We start from the raw sequence: 19,896 nt of genomic DNA on the forward strand, positions 1-19,896 counted from the left end.
TGAGTACTAACACCGGTGCAGCAACGATGAGCAGATAACGTAAATAAAATCATACATCGGTAAATCAATAATTTACGTCGACATAATACTATTCACTACCGTAAATATAAATAAGGTATCTCGTAATAATATGCATACATGTGCATCCCGTGGGATTCATAATAATATCACAATTTTCAGCATTGTGACAATTCTAATAACGTCAATTTAATTATGGCATCACTTTAATGGCTAATTAGCCTTATTTATACTACTACATAATAAAATCTTGCCTAGAAAATGCCTTCTAAAAAAAACTAAGAAACATAATAGGTTAAGAGAAACTAGGTGACAATTTCCTGGTCAAACATGGAGAAATCTGCCTAACCACAAAATATCCACGTTCTGGGTCTTAGACACCTCCATAACCAGCCCAAGATGACTCTTTTTAAAGCTTAAATGACCTGAACATATTTCTAGAAGGGCTTGTTGTCAAAAGTCACCATCTTGGATGACCTGAACATATTTTTACTTCTCACACACTCTTCTTAATGTGTGTGGGAGATAAAGATGAGTGTGTGAATAACACTGTTTTGGATTAAACACCTTGGCTTTTTTTTTTTTTTTTTTTTTTTTTTTGAAAAAAAAATAGTTGGCTTATTTTATATTTGTTTGGATTAGGTAAAAAGTTTATTAGCTAGGCTGCAAATCTTTGACAAATAAACAAAGGGCCACAAATCAAGTTGTTCGGGTGCTAAATTACTAATGGGTATTTGGCAGATCCTAGTTTGGCAGATCATAGTGCTATGTTAATCAACCGATTACATATATATAGATACCACATAATTAAACATGAATAGATAGGGAAGGAGAGCTATGGCCTTTAGCTATAGACAGGGGCCATATAGGCCATATGCCATATGTAATGTAATGAAGAGGAAAGCGACTCAACAGCCTGAGAGAGACCGAGAGCCCCAACGGTTTCTCAGAAAAGGCAGGCTGAGGGTGGGAAAGAGAGACATAAGGAGGGGCATGAATGGATAGTATTATTATCAGTAGCTAGCTAGTATATATAGACCATTAGAGTGGGGTTAAAAATAAACATGCTCTGTAGGAGGAGAAAGGGAAAGAGATGAAAGAAAAGGAATGGTGGTTCTGATCAGCACAGCAATATTATGCTTCTGCTTTCTGCTTTTTCTTCCTTCTGCTTCTGCTGGTGCTTGAAAGTTGATGCTTGTTAATCTCCTTAGTATATGATCTTGTGCTGTTTTAGGGTTGTGGCTGTGGTGCGGGCAAGTGATAAATGTAGCCCCCACGATACTACTGCTTTTTACACATTTCTAAAGGAATTATTTGGGTAATCTCGCCTTTCCCATTCACTTGAGGCTCTTTGGTTGATTCTCGATCGGTTGTGTCCCCCTTGCCTTAAATCATGGTCCCACTTTACCCACATATGGTGTCTCGCATTAACCTATATATACCTATATATATTGTGTTATTTGATTGTTTACAATGTTAATACAGCTAGCTAGCATCCTCCTCCTATATATAATAGCATCCTCTATATAGACCTAGCGTCCTTTGTGTGTGTGTCTATATATATATACCGTTAAATTGGTTTTAATGAAATTGTGTGGTTGAGATTAAAACACAGGCCACACAATCTCAACCACACAATTTCATTAAAGTTAAATCCAATGATGGGGAACGTGTCCCCATTTAAAAAAAAAATGAGGATCCCTCCGTGTGTGTGTGTATATATATATATATATATACAGACCTACTTGATTGACTCGTGGGCTTGCCATTGTCATCATAGTCATATGGAATATAGAAGTGCATGCTGCTTTCTATATAGTTTGTGGCAGGTAAATTAAGGATCAATTTGATTTTATTTTTTTATTTTTACTTTTTATAAGACTGAGAACTAAAATCTTGTTTAGTAACTTTTAAGTTTTGAACTCAAAGCCAAATTTTGAAAACTCATGGAAGTAGTTTTTATGATTGGTTTTTAGTTTTCAGTTTCAAAACTAAAAGTGGTTAGCAAACAAAGTTTCAGTTTTCAAAATATAGGACAATTAGTTATGGTTTTGGAATTTGGCAAGGTGCATGGCACTGCCATGATGGCAGTATATGTCTGTGAGGAGATGGAGGAAGAGGATGAGAGGAGAGGAGGAGGGTGGGGGACAAAATGCCAGCACCAGAATAATGATGGTGTGGAAGGTAATAGCCAACTGTATGTATGTAAGGTAGTCAGAGTGTTTTGCGATTCTGGTTCGGTTAGAGAGAGAGAGAGAGAGAGAGAGAGAGAGCTTGTTGCACGCATGTGGTCCTAAAAACCCTAGGGCTTAGCTCATGGCCCTTGATCGAGCTAGCTAGCTGTAGCCATCCGTAGATGATCGATGACAGAAAAGTTGTATACATATACACAGTAGTACTTTGCCCTAATTATCATATAATAAGAAAAGTCCAAAAGATATAGTGAAAGAAGGGAGAGAAAGTAGCAAGGAGTAGCATGCCTACCGCAGGATGTGCACTCATAAATGAATAAACTAAAAAAAGAAGAGAGAGAGGTCCCGACCCATTAGGATTAGGGCTTCTGGGGTGGGAGGGGGGGGGGGGGGCGGCAGTGAGTGAGCGAGCGATGACGATGCACCATCCCCCACCCTCTGTCTCTGGAGCTTAATTTAATTTGATGTATACCGGTGACAATTCATCGGAAATTCTCGGTAAAAGTTGCTTACCAACTGTTTCGGTGCAAATATATATACGACAGAAATCAAAAGAGGTGTAGAAGCTAAAAAGAATGTCTAAAAAGCACCTCCATTTGAACCAGGATCAAGGGCACAAGAGTTAAAATGTATTTAACTAATTGAGCTACAAATTTTTTACAACAATATTTCTTAATTATTTAATATGCTTGTATCACTTAGAACTACACTCTCGTACTATTCCTCTCAATTTGTAAATGATACTTTTTAGATTTGATTCACATAAATGACAATTTCAATATCAAATTATTATACCTCACCCCATTCTATATGGTTTAATGCAAGTGTCTTATCCTTTAATATAAGGGAACTTTAACGAAAAGCTCCCGGTACTGTTCACTTTAATGAAAAACCACATTTTTATACTAAAAAGTTAATCCTGATACTATTCACTTTACCCTTTATTTTGTCTTTATCATTAAAACTCAAAGTTTTCAAACTCTTTTCATTAGTTTTCCTTTAATATAATTCAGCATTACATTCAAAACATGCGTGTATCGGGACTTTGTTTCACCTTTTCTTATTGAAAAAGATAGATTTTTATCCCAAAATATTCAACTCAAACACGATGATGAGAAACCTTTTAATGCAACAGACATGTGTATTAAACTTCACGTGTTATAATACGGGTAGACGATATAATTGATATGTAATAGATCTAGACTATAATATTTGTAGATTGATACACATATATATTACTAGATAAATGAATTTATAACACCACATGATAGTGTGACATATGCCTTAAAAATGAGAAATGCTAAGGAAACTCTCTTAAAGGTGGGACTTTCTATGAACTCTCTGTCACCTCATGTTTTTGACACAATATTTTATATTGTTGACATATAAATTATGCCAAAAACATAAAATAGTGAAGAGTCCATGAAAAGTTTCACTTTAACATTCTTCTTAGCATGAATGATTAGTGTGCAATTACTTCAACCCAAACAATGGTTGAACAAATTAACATAGGCATGCATAAAAATTCTAAGAAGTGGGGCTGGTGATTATAAATGAGAGTAGGAAGTGAAAGAAGAAATTTGGAAAACCGATTTCAAGACCAATAAAGTTAATATAAATGTGGCACCCCTAAAATTTTGTCCAAGCCCTAACGTTGAAGATAATACTGGACCACAATAATCAAATATGGGCTCGTACATTGAACGTGTTCAAAGTATACAACTAATCTAGAACACTAAAAAAATAATATAAAATTGAATGAATAAAGGAGTGAGTCCTACACCTTGAGGACTCAAAAATGCCGATGCAGAAGTGTCTTGACGCCGGGATCGTATGCCTCGATTTTAAGTCCTGAGGGGGCACAAAACAAACATGAGTGGAGCAAATTGATATATATATATATATATATATATATATATATAATACTGAAATAGTTATCAACATACTAACCCCCAAAGTTTAATGAAAACTCAATAGCATAATATGTAGTAGGTTTTCCGAAAACACTATCATGCCATAAAACCTTTCATGAAACATATCTCATATATAATGTGCTAGCTAGTGATATCAATATCATTATCTCTCGGCCTGAAGCCATCAATGTATACCTCCTACCAGCCATATATCTCCCTCAACCATATATCTCCCTCAGCTAGATATCTCTCTCACCCGTAGGCAGAACCATGACCACTAGATATGCACAAAACCATTGAACATAGACTTTCCAAACATAGGTATATATATATCTCAAAAAACATCTTCATAGTATAAAGTCATCCATCATCTATACTATAAAGAAGTGTGCAAAACAATGTTCATAAGCAGTATAAAGTCATCCATCATCTATACTACAAAGAACATGAGTTCGATAAAATATGGTAATTGAAAATATTCTCAATAAGCATAATATCTCATAAAACGTTTCATAAAACGTACTCATTAAATCATGCTTTTCATGTATGCACTTCTACTATTAAAGCATGCATTTTAGAAAGGGTCCACTCACAAATACTCCGTCGTCAAAGAGCCGTGCGAAATAGGAAGAACATAATCGTCGCTAATAATCGCACTTGAGCACATAAAGGGTCCAATTAATAAAACTCTATTCAAACAAATGAACTTAGGAAAACGAACGTCAAAAATGGATTCAGGATGTCAAATTACCCTAAGAAGGGTCCCGGGTAAATTTTAAAAAAATCAACAAAAAGTCAACATGAGAATATTCCAGGAATATTCCCTAACGAAATATTCCATTTGGGTTGGGCTGGTCCAGCCGATTCTGGGCCTAGACTTTGGGTTGGTTCCTCAATTGGGTTTTGGGTTTTGGGTTTTGTAAGGGCTTGGGCTCAACAACCCTACCTAGGGACAATGGGTTTGAACTATGGGCTAAGGGACTTGGGTTTTAGGTTTAGGGTTTTGGGCTTGGGTTAACTAAGGCCCAAGGTTTAGGCTGGCTACACCAGGCCTGTTTAAAATAGGGTTTTGGTTGCTTGGTCCACATTTTCAGGGCTGGGTTTTAAGGGCCAACGACCTAGGTAAGGGGACAAAAGCCTGTTTGTTAAGTGGGTTGCCAGACCACAAGAAAAATAAGGCCAGAATACGATCGGGAACTTCCCTAGCTTTGACGGAGCTCGAAACATAACCAAAAATCACAATTTTAGAACCAAAATAAAGGTAAGAAGACGTAGGTTTGAAAACTACCAAAAGGAGGCCGTGATACGGCCAGAGTTGGCCATAAATCCACACGAGAGTCGCTGGGATCTGGAAAATCAATCTTCAATATCTCTGTGTAGTTTCATCAACCAAAATTTACAAGAATGTGATAAAAAACCATCATAAGAATAAAAGAGAGGGTTTAGCATGTCTTAAGGCTTACCTAGTCGAAAAACCCGAGAACTCACTGAAGAACTCACAACAGCGGCACTAGCCATTGTGCAGCGAGAGAGGATGGATGAGGAGCCTCGGCTTGGTCCGAGATTCGTGAATATGAAGGTAATGTGATGGTGGTGAGGTATGGTTGCAGAGATGGGAGCTCGGGGAGCTTAGGGAAGAGTAAGATTCGAGAGTGAGAGAGACCTGCGAGAAGGAGAGAGAGAAGAGGAAGGTTATGGCGAAGCATCCACAAAAAGCAGAGAGAGTGGGGGGAGGGGAGGGAGAAGTGGCGTGCCACATGGCAAGCATGGAGAGAGGAGAGTCGGGGGACCAAATCAGGGGTAAGCCCATTGGGCACACCATTTAACACCTAAAAGCAATATTTTAAAACAAAAAGAACCTAAACAAAGTGAAAATATGAAAAATACCCTTTCGCTCCGTAAATTTCGGGACGAGTTGTTACAATATACCCTCGTTAAATAAAATTTTGTCCCGAAATTTGAAATAAGTTGTTACATTGAAAATACTCTGAGATAGGAAGAAGGATAATATATATGTATAGAAGAAAACAAGTTAGAGCGGTTGCATAAAAGGGAAAATGCTACCCCGTCGTAATCGGGTTGCACTGATTCCATCTTTCGTGCCTCCAAGCTCATACTTTCTTTCCCCATCAGTGTAAAAGTAGAAGTACTAACATATAGGTTGAAAACTTGCCGAACTTAAAACTGAAAACGGAAATACTTCCCCCAAAACATTTGTAATGTCAGAAAACACGTATAACTATAATATGGTAAGTTAAAATATTTGTACTGAAAATCAAAACTGAAAATGAAAATGGGTCTCGCCCAGACATACGTAACGTCATGTACTACGAGAAAAAATTTCTTTGGATCGAGCCCCAACAATCACAAAACCGTAACAATTATCCAATGGGTCTTCCAGCCCACTTGCTTAACGAATCCAATGAATAAGTTATCGATACAACAGTCGGCTACTCGTGATATTGACCACACATTGTTGTCTCGATAAACAAGCAGTGATTTCTTAAGGGTGCATAATTTCCCACATCGTAAATTCGATCCTTCAAATACAAGTTCGCAAAACTCCTCTATCAACTAATGTTGCCTGTAGAAACTCTCGTACCATGTCACAAAAAGTGCCATACCCAAACCGAACAAAACAAAAACTGTCGTCGTAAAAACTTCATCCAGTACCAAGCATCTTATCCTTCTCAGTTTTTCTAAATGTGACCAACTACTTTAGTGTTTTGCCAATAAAGAACCCATTTGAAAACTGTACCTTGGGATTCAAGAGAAGTGGCTACCATGCTAGTAATAGACCCAAAAGCTCGAGCCTAGCAAGCAGAAAACGAGAAACCAAATTTCCAACAAGCAGTATCTATAGGGGGTTGTTGTAGTGCTCAAACCACTTCTCCATATTTGCTTAGTTGCATATTTCTAGTCAAACAAGGTCAATGTTGCTGGAAAGAAGGACTCGCAAATGATTAACCTAAAATCCCCATGAGAGTACACAAAATTCGAGAGAAGTGTAAATTCTTAATGTGCTTAAACTACAAGGCGAGTGAACACAATACGTCCTCTAAGGTCTAAATAGTTCGGGGATGATACCCTTAAAATAATTGGGATATGAACTTATATATATATATAGTTGGGAAAGAACTACTAGGGTACGATATGATGCCTATGAATTGTAGCAAGATAATATGAGATGTGACTATTCATTATATGCGTGAAGATAGTGGTTGATGATGTAATCCGTTGATCACATTCACCAACCCCTTACTAAAAGGCGACTCAAACCTCAAGGCCACATGAAACTCTTCTTAATAGTCTGGTGAGCTTGTGAAAAGATTATGCTCCTAACATTCCTATCTGGATCGGTATGAACTGGGGGCACACTTCAGTCGAGTCGAGTCGATCCCTCGTGAAATCCTTATGGATTGAGCGAGTAACCATGTCTAGAAGGCTAAAAGAACACTGAAGAATTCGACAGTCAAAATAAGTCTATCAAAACTAAAGTGCAAGACCAAAGATACTTCGCAATTTCACGACACCTCTTGAAGATTTTCAATTTCCAACGGTCGCAACCTTTTTGGAAATTGATGAGAATAGCCTATGCTACTGAAGAGTCTCCCAAGAAAAGTATTTAATCTAAACGAAGTCAACGCTCGAAGAATTTGGGGTGAGACTAACAGTCGATGGTTAGGGAATTTGACTTCATCGTTTGAGTAAGTAAGAAGGTTATCGATTGAACAATCATCAAGGATTTATTCTAAAGATCCACATGAATTTCCTCAGTGGGAACGAGTCCAAGGACACTGGTTCGATCCCACCAAATTACTACTTACTAAGCTTCGTAACAACTAGTACTTACTCGCTTTCTCTAACACGCACTTCGAAAGTTTCGAGTAATTTCCCAAGAGATATGACTATGCCCGCCATTCCTAGGGAACACATGTCATAGAGTGACATCACCGATTCAGATCTTCCAAATTCAAACCACTTAGGTTTTTCCGTTTCCCAAAAACTCCCATGTAAATCTGACTCTGCCCATAATTCCTAAGGAACGCACGTGGCTAAGTATCGATTTAATGTTGAAAGTCGTCCAACAAACTAATTCGTCACTGATGAGGCACAATCTTGACATGAATTTCTTCTTCTTCCATAAGATGTGACTGCTCATGCAGTATGAGGGTTGCATAATCGTGTCGAAAGACAACAAATCCGGAAGTCGTGACATCCAAATGATGTCATGACTGACACACCACAATAGTAACATAAGATCTTAAGTATACTATGAACAAACCATGCTCTGATACCAAACTGACACACCCGACCCTGATATTCCCTGATCACCAAACACGTGTTGGCCAACACCCGAAGGTGACAAAGCCATATTAAAATGCATGAGAACAATAAATAAATAAGACTTATAAATTTAAATGTAATAAATATGCATTTAAGGAACGTGTTCAGAGCATACAACTAATCTAGAATACTAAAAAGAAATAATATAAAATTGAATGAACAAATGAGTGGGTCCTACACTGAGAGGACTCATAGATGTCGATGCGGAAGTGTCTTGACACTAAGATCGTACGACTCGATTCTAAGTCCTGAGGGGGCTCAAAACAAACATGAGTGGACCAAGTTGATATATATATATATATAATACTAAAATAGTTATCAACATACTAACCCCCAAAGTTTAATGAAAACTCAATAGCATAATATGTAATAGGTTTTCCGAAAACCCTAGCATGCCATAAAACCTTTCATGAAACAGATCTCGTATATAGTGTGCTAGCTAGTAATATCGATATCAGTATCTCTCGGCCTGAAGCCATCAATGTATACCTCATGCCAACCATATATCTCCCTTAGCCAGATATCTCCCTTAGTAGTAGGCAGAACCATGACCACTAGATACGCACAAAACCATTGAAAATAAACTTTCCAAACATAGGTATATATATCTTAAAAAAATATCTTCATAGTATAAAGTCCTCCATCATCTATACTATAAAGAAGTGTGCAAAACAATGTTCATAAGCAGTATAAAGTTGTTGATGCACAAAATCAGTGAGGACTTTGGTATAACAAAAAGTGTTAAGTTTGTCACTTTCGCTAGATTTCTCTGGTCACTAGTGTGGATAAGTATGTAATGGATAGGGACAGGGAAACAAACACAAGATATACGTGGTTCACCCAGATTAGCTACGTCCACGGAGTAGAGGAGTTCTCATTAATTGTGAAGGGTTTACACAAGTACATAGGTTCAAGCTTTCATTTAATGAGTACTAATTAATGATTTAGTACAAATGACATTAGGAAATATTGTGAGAGAATGATCTCTATTTATAGAAAAGAGTTTCTAGTTTCATTCTCACATTGACACATATCGTGTTGTGATTGGCTTCTGATGTTGACACGTGTCGCGCTATGATTGGCTTCTGATGTCGACACATGTCGCGCTGTGATTAGCCTCCTGGTTGGAGGGAAACTCTTCTAGGTCCTTGACGGTATAACGTTGACCGGTGCTTAGTAGTTTCGGGATTGGTCAAGTATGGTACAAATAGTGCTCCCCTAAGTTCTCGAGTGAGGGAAACTTCTCGGTTGGGGTCTTGCAAGATCCAAGCCGCTGAGTAATCACGAAACTTCTAAGCACCGAAGTGTGGTATCGTCTTCACTTTCCTTATCTGTCTCATAGGTAGATGTGGCATATTCTCTGGAAGTACTCTTCCTCCATCCAGGGGTGGTATCTTTAACCGGTGGAGATGCACAAGGTAATGTATCAATTTTACTTGAAGCTTACTTGTAGTTTCAGGCTTGGTCAAGCGCGATACAAACCATGTAGTAGGAGTCTTTCAAGTCGCTAAGCTAGGAGATTTGTCGAAGGAGGTAACAGACAAGGTAAGCAATCAGATTTCCAAGCAAGCAACCTGGATCGGAGGTTCAACTTCGGCATCCGGTTGATTGTTCTCCTTCTCTTTGTGTCGTAAACAACAACAAGGATAAGGAGAAGCAAATGGAAAAGAGATGATATGAGATACTTTTACTTTTGAAGAAGTAACTTTCTACATGCTTATTCTTGAACTTGGTTCAAGGGTTTCTGGTTTCCTCCAGAGTATAAGGCCGACTCAATAATTTGAGGGTCAAAATAAGTCTATCAAATCTAGAGTACATTCAACCCTGATGATATGGGATACTTTTTCTGTTGACAAAGCAGTGGATGTATCGGCACATGTTCTGTTATGCTTGTCTCCACATGCTTCCTTGTATCCTTCTTACTTGCCCTATATGTTCCTTAGGCTGATATGGTATCTTCTCTGGAAGCATAAGATGTTGAAGATGAGTACTCGAGAGCAATGTCAGGTAAGTAATTAAGCAAGGGGTTCCAGGTAGTCAGTTCTTGACTGGAAGCTTGATTCCAAGTGCTGACTGATTGTTCTCTTTCTCCTTATCTTGCAGGTAAGAACAAGGCCAAAGGAAAAGACAGGGAAAAAGCATGATATGGGATACTCTTGCTTTTAACCCCTGATGATATGAGATACTCTTGCTCTGGTGTGGCTTGTTTGCAGAGGTATTATTAGGACGAAAAGAAGCTGAGTATTTCGAGAGACTCTGCTGAGAGTGCCCTCTCGGATGTGAATAAAAGTTGAGCATTTTTTTTATTTGCAGGTCTGCCTGGTTGTGGAGGATGAAGGTCGACATATATAGGAGTCTCCCTCACAACAAGTAGTAGTGTTATTCCTTTACCCTTCTTGGTCATAGTAATGTAGTGGGAGCTGCAAGCTTCACGTGTTTTAACTTTGTTAGAGCACTTTGAAAAAGTGGTCTGTGGTATCTGGAAAGCTGATGTTGCGTGTGAAGATTGCAGATAAGCTTTATCCAAGGAAATCTGGCTCTCGAAGTTCGGAGAGCGGTGCCTCTTCGGTTTTCGAACAAGCAATCTTGTCGGGGATCTGGCTCTCGAGATTCAGAGAACGGTGCCTCTTCGATTTTTGATAAAGCAATCCTGTTGGTAGTTCGACTCTTGAGATTCGGAGAGCAGTGTCTCTTAGCTTTTTGCAAAAGTAATCCTATTAGGAGTCTGGCTCTCGAGATTCGAAGGGCAATGCCTCTTCAATTTTTGAGCACGTAATCCTGTTGGGAGTCTGGCTCTCGAAATTCGGAGAGCGGTGCCTCTTCGATTTTTGAGCAAGCAATCTTGTTAGGCATTTTTTCCAGTCTACCTTGCCACGGAGCACGGAGGTTGACACACATTGAGACTTTCTAGTTATCAAGCAGCGGTGCTGTTCCTTTACCTTTGTGGATAATAGTAGGGTAGCTGGACCTTCAAAATTTATGTGTCTAAAATTTGTCAGAGATCTTTGGTAAAGTTATTTGTGGTACCTGAGGAGCTGATGTTGCGTGTGGAAAGTGGTGCCTCTTCGGAATTCGGAGAGTGGTGTCTCTTCAATTTTTGAACCAACGACCCTGTTGCCTTTTCTTTTATAAGGGCACCAATTGTGTGCAAGAAGTACATTCAGAGAGTTATTGCTTGTAGGAATTTTCCCCTTACTTTAGAGATTTATTGCACCTCATTTCTCCTTCATCATTTCTAAGAATGTCTGACCCATCCGACTGTCGTTTTGACTTGAACTTTGGTGAAGAGGTAGCCATGCCTTCTCAAGACAACATATGACGTCCATCTTTCTTATCCCCTACTAGTCATCTTACCGTTGGGGACTCTGTGATGAAGAATGATATGACCGCTGTGGTGGTGGCCAGGAACCTTCTCACTTCCAAAGATAACAAACTACTTTCCAAATGGTCTGATAAGTTGGCTATTAAGAATTCTCTGGCTCTCAATGTTTAGTGTGCAGGTTCTGTGTCTAATATGGCCCAATGCCTATTTGCTCGAACCTGCCAAGTTGAATCATTGGTGACTGAAGTGATAAGTCTCAAACAGGAGATCAGAGGGCTCAAGCATGAGAATAAACAGTTGCACAGGCTCGCACATGACTATGCTACAAACATGAAGAGGAAGCTCAACCAGCTACAGGAATCTGATGGTCAGATTTTACTTGATCATCAGAGGTTTGTGGGTTTGTTCTAAAAGCATTTATTACCTTCGTCTTCTGGGGCTGTACCGCATAATGAAGCTTCAAATGATCAACCTTCAGTACCTCCTCCTTCTGGGGTTCTGCCTAGTACTGAGGCTCCGAATAATCACCCTCTGGTGCCTCATCTTTCTGGGGCTCTGCCAACTGCTGAGACTTCTCTTGAGCAACCTTTGTGAAGGTTTCCTCTTGTTTGTTTATTTTGATTCATGTATATGTACATATTTGTAACTTATCGAAGATATCAATAAATAAGCTTTGCTTCATTTCAACGTATTGTTTTAAATACACCAAGGCCTTCTTCACTAAGTTTTTTGAAATTTTCCTTTTGTTGAAGCTTGTATGTTGAAGCTTTGTGAGTGAAGCATGTAGGTTGAGGTAGTGCTCCCTTAATTTCCTGATTGAGGAAAACTTCTTGTTTGGAGACTTGAAAAATCTAAGTCACTGAGTGGTTATGAGACTTTCGAGTATCAAGGTGCAGTAGCATATGGTAGGAGTCCCCCAAGTCTCTAGTCGAGGGAGTTGACAAATGAGGCATTTCCTTTCTAAGTGGTAACTCAAAACTCCTTTTTCATATATATTTATTATGAAAGTTGTTAGGCCCAAAGAAGAGGAGGACAAGGCATTTTTTTTTTTTTGAAATTTCTGAATTTTTGAATTTTCGAATTTCTGAATTTCTGAATTTTCGAATTTCCGAAAAAAAAAATATAATTATGCAAACGATCTCGTATAAATACTCGGGGGACTCAAATGTAATTATGTAATAAAAGAAGGGGCAAATATGTAATAAGTGAGGAGCCCTTATTCTATAAAAGGACCTCTCACCCTCACAATTAGGAGATGCCAATTCCTAGGCCCTCTCACCCCCTCTCAAAGCTCTCACTCTCAAAGCTCTCTCTCCCCCAGATAAATACATAATCAGTGTGGACGTAGTCCAAACCTTGGGGTGAACCACGATACATCTTGTGTTATTTATATTACTTGCAGATTCACAGTCGGATTTACGTTGTTCCAAGACCTCCGATTTTGTGCATCAACATTTGGTGTCGTCTGTGGGAAACGACACGAAAAGTTATGTCGGTTCTTTTTCATTTTTCTATCTCACCACCGTGAAAACTTCACAACCTCCACCGTGAATCATGCTTTTGGGGGGGGTACATCCTTGCTGATAAGCTTGAATTCTCGCAACAAACACAACCCTAAAAAAAGCAAACGCACTGAAGAAATTGCTTTTGCTGCTGCTGCCTGCTTCTGCCTTTTCTGGGCGTTTCTTTGCTAAAATAAAAAACCCTCAATGGAAAACCACCATAAAATAAAAAAAATCCCCCGCCAACGCATTCTTCTTCTCGAGCACTCTGATCCACGACCGAGATTCCAACTTTGAGTTCGAGTGCTTCACCTTAGACACGGCCTCCAGCACTGGTCCCTACAAAAACTCCTCCGCAGACCACTTGTTCCTTAATGGAGGGCTTTCGTAGTAATCAACGCGAGTCCAGACTCGAACATAGACAGAGAGAGCTGAACAGAGACAGAGAGAGCTGAACCTCATCCCGAGTCCAGACTCTTCTGACCATGTCCGAGTCGCTGAGTCAACTCAGAATAGGACGGACGCAGACTCTGTAGAGGCTATTATTTCCATTTCAGTATGTTAGACCGCGAAATTCGTGTTCGATTCGTTCGACCTGCCCTAGTCAACCAAGTCACTCGTCGTCTGCAACCCTCTGACTTACCAGTTTTGAGTCCTCTCTCAGCTCGACTCGGCCTGGTCGCGCCACGGCTCGGTCCTCGTTGACTCTCAAACCTGAGTCATGGTCTTCACTGAGCTCGCTGCTCTCTACTTCTCCGGTTCGAACCAATAGCTCAAGTAGAAGAATACAAGGAATAGGTTACGTCTGAGGAGTGTAGGTCTTTGTATCTCAGCACGGAACAGGTTGCGAAGGATGGCTTTCGTTACAATATCCACGCCATCAATCTCGCAGATTTGTTATCATACTCCTGTAAGATTCACGTTCAACCTCCTACTGTTAACAACGGCGATGAGCTCGTGACAACCAAAGTATGCGACCTTTGTTCCTCCGGTACCGATCAATTGCCCTTGCTGTAGGATTTGGCTTCCACACGTGACAAGAATCTTTGCCACTAGCCTGGCTGCGGCGTCTTCGGCTCCCAAATCATTTTTACCGACGGCTTGGAAACCTCTGAAAGACCCCCAGCACCCTCAAGGACCACAACCGCAGAATTATACCCGAGGAATTCATTGGCAACAAAACCCAATTGTTTATGGTTAAGTTCAACGGGGACGACGAGAAAAAAGATATCTATGCTCTCTCCGGTTTTCCCTTTCCTATGTGTATCCTTCCCAATTTTGAGCCTCGATATTCCGGTGTTCTGCTTTGATGTGGCCGAGAAGAAACCTAACGGCATGGCATGGCAAAAAAGCAGCTGTCACTTTAGTGTCAAGCAAGAAAATCATGTGAGGTGGGACAAGCAAGAAAATCATCAACTAGCACATAGGGGACAACGCAAAAGAATAAGAGAAAGTAAAGCAAAAAAAGAAAAGAGAAAAGAAGAAAATGGGCAAAATCATAAGGTTCCTATTATTACGATTCCTTTTGTCTATCAGGTGAGAGACAGAGAGAGTGCAGCAGAAAGCAAAAGCAAGGAATAAACACCCCACCAGAATGATGTGGTTTACTTTTTTTGTTTCTGAATGGTGTAAATTATTTTTTATCTTTCGAAGACATCTGTATAAACCCCATCAAAGGGTAAAAAAAAAAATAAAAAAAAAGGGCAAAGCCCAAAATAAATAGGCTGGAATGTTGTGTAGAGGGCGAAGGCCCATAAGCCCAAAATAGCTCCAACCAGGCAATCAAAAGTACGCCCAGTACTCCACAATTATTCGGCAACCTGCTGCTTATCACCAACCAGGTGATCAAAAATACGCCCAGTACTCCAAAATTATTTGGCAACCCACCGTTATTATCACCAACCAGGTGATCAAAAGTACGCCCAGTACTTCCAAAATTATTCGACAACCCGCTGTTATTATCACCAACCAGGTGACCAAAAGTACGCCCAGTACTCCAAAATTTATTCGGCAACCTGCCGCTATTACCACCAACCAGGTGATGAAATGTACAACCCGTAGTCTAATATCATTTGGCAACTAGTCATTCATGCCACCAACCAGGTGATGAAATGTACAACTCGTACTCTCCTTCATGCCACCAACCAGGTGATCAAAAGTATGCCCAGTACTTCAAATCATACATGAGCATTACTCATGTCAATCATACATAAACATTCATGAGCATCACTCATCCAATCATACATAAACATTCATGAGCATCACTCATGTCAACATTCATGAGCATCACTCATGTTAACATTCATGAGCATCATTCATGTCAATCAACTTCAAAAGCTTCATTTACAAAAGCTCTAGCTTCAAAAGCTTCATTTACAGAGCTCCAGCTTCGAAAACTTCATTTACAGAGCTCTAGCTTTAAAGTTTCACTTACAAAGCTTCACCTATAAAGCTTCAGTGCAGGGTATATAAATACTGCCTCCGAACAACCGCCACTTCGGCCCATACATGGATTCAATTTAAAGTCTCCAGCCAACATACTCTATTGACCGAAAACTTGGGGGACTACATTATGTACCATATATTGGGCCTCAACTAGGCCTCATGAAAAATATTTGGGGGACTTAGCCCATTATTTATGTATTAAGGAGCGATCACTTATTCTATAAAAGGGGCTCCCTCACTTTCATTAGAGAGCACCCATTATTCATGTACTGAGGAGCGAGCCTTTATTTTATAAAATGAACTCCCTCACCTTCATTAAAGAGCAACGTCGCCAGCTGAGCAACCGCCTCGTCACGAGCATCACTCCTAACCCATCACTTATGTATTGAGGAACGAGCCCTTATTCTATAAAAGGGACTCCCTCACCTTCATTAGAGAGTAATGCCACCAGCTGAGCAACCGCTTCACCGCGAGCATCACTCCTAACCCATCACTTATGTATTGAGAAGCGAACCCTTATTCTATAAAAGAGACTCCCTCACCACTATTAGAGAGCATCGCCACCTACTGAGCAACCGCCTCGCCGCAAGCATCAACTCTAGCCCATCATTTATGTATTGAGAAGCAATCTCTTATTCTATAAAAGGGACTCCCTCACCTTCAACGCCACAAGCCGAGCCAACCAAGGCAACATAAGCCACAAGCCGAGCAGCCTCGCAACATGTGATAGTTGAGCATCATTTCGGATTGGACACCGCCTCATATCGAGTATCAGTCCTAGACGACATCTAGTTACTTCGGCCCACACATGGACTGAATTTCAAGTCTCCAGCCAAAAGACTCTCTTGACTGAAGACTTGGGGGACTACTGTTTATACCATATTTAGGGCATCCGTATTTAGATATCGTATAAATACTCAGGGGACTCAAATGTAATTATGTAATAAAGGAAGGGGCAAATATGTAATAAGTGAGGAGCCCTTATTCTATAAAAGGACCCCTCACCCTCACAATTAGGAGAGGCCAATTCCTAGGCCCTCTCATCCCCTCTCAAAGCTCTCACTCTCAGAGCTCTCTCTCCCTCAGATAAATACATAGTCAGTGTGGACGTAGCCCAAACCTTGGGGTGAACCACGATACATCTTATGTTATTTATATTACTTGTAGATTCATGCTCGGATTTACGTTGTTCCAAGACCTCCGGTTTTGTGCATCAACAAAAGTCATCCATCATCTATACTACAAAGAACATGAGTTCGATAAAATATGGTAATTCAAAATATTCTCAGTAAGCATAATATCTCATAAAACGTAATCATTAAATCATGCTTTTTATGTATGCATTTCTACTATTAAAACATGCATTTTAGAAGGGGTCCACTCATAGATACTTCGTCGTTGAAGAACCGTGCAAAATAAGAAGAACGAAATCGCTGCTAATAATCGCACCTAAGCACATAAAGGGTCCAATTAAGAAAATTGTATTCAAAGGAAAGTGTTTATACCATACTTAGGGCCTCCATATTTAGACCTCGTATAAATACTCGGGAGACTCAAATGTAATTATGTTATAAAGGAAGGAGCAAATATATAATAAGTGAGGAGCCCTTATTCTATAAAAGGACTCATCACCCTTACAATTAGGGGAGGCCAATTCCTAAGCCTTCTCACCCCCTCTCAAAGCTCTTACTCTCAGAGCTCTCTCTCCCTCAGATAAATAAATAATCAGTGTGGACGTAGCCAAACCTTGGGGTGAACCACGATACATCTTATGTTATTTACATTACTTGCAGATTCACGGTTGGATTTACATTGTTCCAAGACCTCCGATTTTGTGCATTAACATTTGGCGCTGTCTGTGGGAATCGACACGAAACGTTATGTCGGTTCTCTATCAATTTTTCACCTCTGCTATGAATCTGCAAAACCCACACAGAGACACAGACACATAGCTCATTTTCTCTCTCACTTTCTCTCTTTCGTTCATCAGAGACTTCATTCTTCTCTGTTCTCTTATCACTCATCCCCCCACCAAAAATAAAAAACCAGAAACCCCCATTGTCAAAGTCGCAGTGACAGTGATAAGAAAGATAGTTGGCGGCTTAGCCTGATCTCTGACTCAGTGGGTCAAACTCAGTCGTTGGCATCTTGCAAATCCAACTACAAGCTGTATAGTTTCCTCTCCATCTACCCAGCACTGTTCTGCGACGCATGCATTTCAAAGCTCCAAATTCTTGTTCAAATAGTGGACGACCTCAAAAAGGCCTATAAGCGGCTCGCCATGATTTGGCACCCAGACAAGAACCCCGCCGAGGAGCGGCCGGAAGCGGAGGCCAAGTTTAAGCAAATCTCCAAGGCCTACAACGTCCTCAGCGACCTCGCCAAGCACCAGATCTACGACCTCTACAGTGATGAGGCTCTGAAATCGGGGTAACTTCTACCTCCCTCTTATCGGGCCACCACTACTACGCCAACCACAACCACCAGCGCCACGCACACCCGAATACATCATTGTTCACGTTTAGTCCAAGGGATGCCAATGACATTTACACCGAAATTTTTGGATCCGACGGCGGTGGAGGCGGGGTTGGTGGCGGATGAAGGTATAATGATGGGTTCTTTAGAACATCCAATGATGGTGGGCCAGAGTTTGCGGGACCTAGTGGGGCTGCGCTTGCAAGGAAGGCCAAAGGGAAATTTGAGAATTTGTTGCCCTGCAGCTTGGAGGAGCTCTACAAGATGAAGATTTCCAGAAACATCTACGATTCCGTTGTTGCTGGTAAGGTTCGGACTGTGGAAGAGATTTTGACTATTGAGATCAGACCAGGTTGGAAGAAGGGCACAAAGATCACCTTCCCTGAGAAGGGTAACCAAGAGTAAGGTGTGATTCCGGCGGATCTAATTTTTATTGTAGACAAGAAACCGCACACACTTCACAAGAAAGACAGTAATAACCTGGTGGTCAACCAGGAGATAACACTGCTGGAGGCACTTATGGGCAAGACTCTTGACCTTACCACCCTAGATGGACGGAATCTCATGATCTCGTTGACTGATATCATCAAACCCGGAGCTAAAATGATGGTACCAAATGAGGGAATGTCGATCTCAAAAGAACTTGGAAAAAAGGGAAATTTGAGAATCAAGTTTGATGTTAAGTATCCTTCAAGGCTTACCACAGAACAAAAATCTAATATGCACAGAACATTTTCTAAAAGACAACAAAGCAAAGTAGCACAAGGAAAGAGAAAGAAAAGCAAAAGAAGAAAGCAGAAAGAAAAACAATCAAGTGAGATGCGGCACAAAAGCAAAAGATAGAGACGCAGTAAAGAGAAAAGAAGAAAAGCAAAAGATTTTCGTATTATTATGATTCCTTCTATCTGCCAAATGAAGAGATAGAGAGAGTGCAGTAGAAAAACACAAGCAAAAGCAAGGAATAAACACCCGCACTGCAAAAGCATGGAATAAACACCCCACCAGAGTGATGTGGTTTACTTTCCTTATTTTTTAATGATGTAATTTATTTTTCTTATCTTTCGGAGATGTCTATATAAACCCCATCAGAGGGTAAAAAAAATAAAAAATGGCAAGCCCAAAATAATGGGCTGCAATGTCATGTGGAGGGCAAAGGCCTATATGCCCAAAAGAGCTAGACCCTCTATTATCACCAACCAGGTGATCAAAAGTAAGCCCAGTACTCCACAATTATTCGGCAACCTGCCGCTATTATCACCAACCAGGTGATCAAAAGTAAGCCCAGTACTTCCAAAATTATTCGGCAACCCGCCGCTATTATCACCAACCAGGTGACCAAAAGTACGCCCAGTACTCCAAAATTTATTCGACAACCTGCCGCTATTACCACCAACCAGGTGATCAAAAGTACGCCCAGTACTCCACAATTATTCGGAAACCTGCCGCTATTACCACCAACCAGGTGATCAAAAGTACGCCCAGTACTCTACAATTATTCGGTAACCTGCCGCTATTACCACCAACAGGTGATGAAATGTACAACTCGTACTCTAATATCATTTGGCAACTAGCCATTCATGCCACCAACCAGGTGATGAAATGTACAACCCGTACTCCCTTTCATGCCACCAACCAGGTGATCAAAAGTACGCTCAGTACTCCAAAATTATACATGAGCATTA

At 40.2% G+C, this 19,896-nt stretch overlaps 1 pseudogene; it reads left to right on the forward strand.

Moving 5' to 3' along the window:
- The first annotated feature begins 2,063 nt into the window (after positions 1-2,063).
- On the forward strand, positions 2,064-19,138 carry LOC126630195 (uncharacterized; annotated as a pseudogene).
- The last annotated feature ends 758 nt before the right edge of the window (positions 19,139-19,896 follow it).

Source organism: Malus sylvestris, chromosome 7 (assembly GCF_916048215.2).
Source record: "Malus sylvestris chromosome 7, drMalSylv7.2, whole genome shotgun sequence".
Classification (NCBI taxonomy): Eukaryota; Viridiplantae; Streptophyta; class Magnoliopsida; order Rosales; family Rosaceae; genus Malus; species Malus sylvestris.